The sequence below is a fragment of the Dioscorea cayenensis genome, unplaced genomic scaffold (genome assembly GCF_009730915.1).
Source record: "Dioscorea cayenensis subsp. rotundata cultivar TDr96_F1 unplaced genomic scaffold, TDr96_F1_v2_PseudoChromosome.rev07_lg8_w22 25.fasta BLBR01000417.1, whole genome shotgun sequence".
Taxonomy (NCBI): Eukaryota; Viridiplantae; Streptophyta; class Magnoliopsida; order Dioscoreales; family Dioscoreaceae; genus Dioscorea; species Dioscorea cayenensis.
In genome coordinates, this window is record NW_024086808.1 from 22,542 (window position 1) to 27,750 (window position 5,209).

General features: G+C 41.1%; 1 pseudogene; it reads left to right on the top strand.

Annotated features, from left to right (window-relative positions):
• Positions 1 to 424: 424 nt before the first annotated feature.
• LOC120254317 lies at positions 425 to 3,447 on the top strand (annotated as a pseudogene).
• The last annotated feature ends 1,762 nt before the right edge of the window (positions 3,448 to 5,209 follow it).

Sequence of the window (5,209 nt, forward strand, 5' to 3'; positions counted from 1 at the left end):
CACGATATTATTATTTTTTTTATTGTGATTTGAAAATACATGTCAGGTTTAAATAGGTTGGAATCGAGGTAGATCCTGAGCCCAGGCCCAAGAGAGATGATTTCGTAACCTCCAGCCGCTGTCATGGAAGACCCACTCCTCTGAACAAAAGCAAGATTTGTGGTGCGAAGTGAACCAAGCTCACGTACAAACACTCGGGTGGATGCATGTGAAACATGTGAGCCGCATAGAGAGGGCCCATAGGCCAGCAAATTGTGAGTGAGCCTTTTAAATTGTTACACTCCATCACAAGTCACAACATAGAGTCGCTTTCAAATGGGGGGCCACTTTCAAATGGGAGTTGGCCCCTTGAAATCTCTCTAACAAATACAACCACCTAAATATATCCGAAGGCATCAACTAATAATTCAATTAGCATTAGAAACAAACAATGACAAACCACAGTTACCTACTTTCTTCTTCTTGCCCTCCCGCTCTCACTAGCAAGAAGAACGTGCCATTCTCTGCTGTAAACGGTTCAGTTGTTGCTTGTGAACTCAACAATAATCGCAAGTTCACCATCGCCTGCTTCTCGCCAGAGCAGCAGATAAGGAGGTCTGCTCATTACCAACCCAATCAATGGGATTACAATTTTACAATGAAGTCATTAAACAGTGACTATGATAAGGTGATCATCCCTGTGGAACAATTTTATCTTAGTTCTTGAGGGTATGCATGGTACTGTTGTAGATTTTTGTGCTAATATGTGGAAAGTTTATTCAGGTAAAGGCACGTACAACAATATTGTTTGCAAAGCTGAAGGAGGAGGTGAGATCTTTAATCAAACAAGAAAATAATTTGGTGGCTAGACTTGAGTTGATTGATGATGTTGAGCGGCTTGGTCTGGGCCATCACTTTGAAGAAGAGATCAACGATGCACTTATAAATTCCATATCTACCAAGAATGATAACATTTCAGTAGTCATGAAGCAAAACCTCCATGCCATTGCTCTGTTCTTCAGATTGCTTAGGCAGCATGGACTCCACGTCTCTCAAGGTATATATATATATATATATATATATATATATATATATATATATATATATATATTTGTGTGCGTGTGTGTGCTGGTCAATTGATTTTGGTGACCATGGTTTCATGCATGCACAGATGTATTCAGTCATTTCAAAGATGAGAAAGGGAGTTTCAGAGCGTCTCTTCTTGAGAAGGGTGTGCAGGGGATGTTGAGTTTGTATGAAGCTTCATTCCTTGGGTTTGATGGAGAGGAAACACTAGAAGAGGCAAGATATTTCACTAGCGAACATCTTGTTAATCTTATTCCATGCATGCATCCACACTTGAAGGACAAAGTGGAACATTCACTGGAGCTTCCATTACATTGGAGGACTCCAAGGTTGGAAGCCAGATGGTACATTGACCAGTATGAAAGGTCAGGCAAGATGAATCCTAGTTTGCTTAAACTTGCCAAACTTGATTTCAACATGGTCCAGAGCACACACCAAATGGAACTCAAGAAAATGATGGAATGAGTGTGGTAATTATTCAGTTTGTTAATAAAGTCTCTAATTTAAATATAATTAACCTTTTTTGTGTTTAATTAATGTTAAAAGGAGATATAAAACATTTGTTCCGCTTTCTGTCTGTTTTAGTTTTTCCTGCCAGGTTCTCCCGTGCCATGTATCTTATTTTTTCTTTTGCAATGAACTCGTAGTTTATTCATTAAACACAGACAACAATTAAACCCAAGAATTTAATGTTTTTGTGTTTAATTAGATGGTGGAAGAATTTGGGACTGGGAGAGAAAACAGGCTTCGCAAGAGATAGACTACTCGAGTGCTTCTTCTGCGCAGCTGGAGTAGTCTTTGATCCACAGCATGGGTTCTGTAGAGAAAGAACTTACAAAGGCCAGCACACTGATCACAACGTTGGATGATGTTTATGATGTTTATGGATCATTGGATGAACTTCAACTCTTCACTAAGTCAGTTGAAAAGTGGGAGCGTGATGGAAGTGAAGAACTTCCAGAGTACATGAAAATATGCTACAATTCTCTCTACAACACTGCAGAGGAATTAGCTAATAGAATTCAGAGACTTGAGGGATGGGATGCTATGCCTTATATCGGACAAGCAGTAAATCCTTGATTTCTTCTTTCAACCACACCATTAATTTTTGATATTAACTTTATTTTTTGCTTGTATTACAGTGGTCAGATCTATGCAAAGCTTTCTTAATAGAAGCAGAGTGGCATCACAGGGGTCATAAACCAAGCCTTGAGGAGTACCTTAACAATGGTTGGTCATCCGTGTCAGGGCATGTTGTGATGGTGTATGTGTTCCTGTTATCAGAACAGGGGAAAACAAAGGAAGCATTGAAACATTTGATGAACTATCCAAATCTTATCAGGTCTTCCTCCATGATTTTTAGACTATGCAACGATCTCGCAACGTCTGCGGTAATCACGCATAAATGAATTTAAATAAGCTATCATCTTAATCCGCATGATGATTAATTGGTTTAATTCTATAAATTACAGGCAGAGTTAGAGAGAGGTGATACTCAAACATCCATACAGTGCTATATGACTGAGTACAACATCACTGAATCTGAAGCACGTGAAGAAATATGGAATCTAATTAGCAGATCATGGAAAGACCTCAATGAAGGACTTGCCAATTGCAGTCCACTATCATTGTTTTTCAGGAATGCGGCTGTAAATCTTTCAAGGCTGATACATTGTATTTACCAGCATAGTGATAGCCATGGAGCACCAGATCAGGAAAAGAAAAACCAGATCAAATCTCTCTTTTTTGAGCCTATAAAGTTCGAGGAAGATACTTGAACGGCCAGTATGTTATATTGCCGGTCAATATAGTCAACAAGGAGAAGAATAAAGTGGAGCCAGTTGAGCCGGATGGAGAAGTAAAAGGCACGAACACGTGTCGACGAAGCAAGCGTGAGAGCAGGTTAAGTTCTAATCTCCGCGGGTACGTGATACCGGTAAAGAAACTAAATATAAAACAAGGTTCTGAAGAAGAGAAAGGCAGCGGGTTGTTGGTAGAGTGAAGGCCCTGGTTTCTCTCACTAGCTTGAGAGCAGGGATTTGGAGTTCTTCTCTGTTCTATGGTTTTTCTTCTTCCTTCAGGGTACTTCCCTGCTATCTTCGTTGGTGAGATTGTTCTATGTTTTGATTACTTTCAGTTTTAATGCCCTTGTTGTGATGATGTTTTGGTGTCTTGATGGATGTGGATGTCCTTGGTTATGATGATATTTTGGTGTCTTGATGGATGTGGATTTCCTTGGTTGTGATGATATTTGAGTGTCTTGCTGGTGGATTAACTCAAGGAGTATGTGAGGAAGATTGTAACCTTCATGTTCGATCATAATACATCCTCTTATTTGCAGTAATGAACTAATTGGAGGCTTGATCTCCAATTTTTTCCAGATTAATTGTGTGGGTTTATTAGATTTGAGAGTGTTAATCTTAGATTGCAGATTCTCTAAAGTTTTACCCATAACACAGTATCATAATATTTCCTTAATCTAGTTTTATTTGGAAAAAGTATGGACATGCGACCAGCACAAGTTGAACCCTCATCCTTTGATTTAAGTAACCAATTGTACTCAATGAAGGGGTGGTTTAACAGCCTAGTTTTATGTTGAAAACATAAATACATCCAGAAATTAATCAAGATTATTTCTATATTTCTGTAAAATTATTAACTATCATGTTGTCATTTTCTATTTGAGAATTGGAAAAATATTGTATGGGTTGATACATCACTACTAATAAGCTATTCGAGCTCAATTTAGGGAAAGATCAAGCTCAATTTAATCGTAATCAAGTTAATATCCACTTCTATAAATCTTGTGATTAATTATGTTTTTGAAAAGATGGATTAACTATATGCATTAAAATAAGAAAAAGAGATATACCCACCAACAGACCAAGCGGTCAAACAAAACTACACACAAAGATACGAAGCCCACTTGACCCAAATCAGGTCCACCTGGCCATTAGTTTAAGAAAATCGTCTCCCAACAGAGGTAGGTTCAATAAGGCCCAAATCATGCAACGAAGGTGGGTGAAGGTGCAATAAGGAGACCAATTGCACCGTCGCTGTTAGTTGAGCCTCGCTCCCATGGCGACAGTAGAGCCAATGCATGTGATTCCTAACTGCCGTTGGTTGAGCTGTGCTCCCATGGCGACGGTGAGGACGCGGCTAGGACGGTGGTGGTTGAGCCTTGCTCCCACGGTGGCTGGGACAAGTGCAAAACTCATCCCGATGCGGTGAAGTCTTTGTCCAATGGTCGGAGTGGACTGACCTATGGTTGGGAACGGGCTCAGTCCTCCTAGCGGCGGCGACATGGGGGGCATGTCAAGCCAACTTCACATGTCTCGAGGACACGGCGTGTCAATCAGTGGCGAGTGCGGAATTCTTCGAGTACAAGTTTGATTAGAGAGACAGGTGGCACATACAGAGCTGCCGAGGTTGCTATCTCGGAGGATGGGGCTATCCGTGTGGAAGTGGTGGCCTTGACACTTAGTCATGATAGAGAGAGGCCACGTGACATTGGGGAGATGCCATGTGGAGAGTAGGTGCTGTTTGAGATAATAATGGAGATACTTGATGATCCAATTGCAAAGGATACTGGGCTTAGAATGGCTATGGGCCAAGGCTTACCTGAGGACTCTTCTGATCCCTTGATAATGTGTGAAGTGGACCAATCTAACGCTATGTTAATGGGCTAGCCTTTTAAGAAGGGAGAAGAGATAGTGGGGTTGATTGGTATTAAATAGATTGGGCCCACTTACCCGGGCCATTCTGACTTATTGGAAGTGGGCCTGGTGGAGGCCAATATGGAACTGGACTTGGAGCCACCTGTGGGCTTTTCCTGGAGTTTGGGCCCTTGTACCTGCTCAAGCTAACATGGAGGTTAAATTGGATTGCTCGGCCAAAGATTCAAGGGATTTGGAGGATGTGGTCGATAATGAGTCTAAATCCTCTGACCATAAATCACCTATTCTTGATGTTGACTCAGATGACTCGATGGCGGAGTTCCAAAGAAACCTCAGAGAACTCATGCCAGGCCTTAAGGAAGATAATCCTGCTACGGTTGCTGATCAACCTAAGGGGGCCTGACGCAGCGAGCGACAAAAGAAGCATTCCACAAGGTTTAATTAAATTGCCGAGTATCTACCGGAAC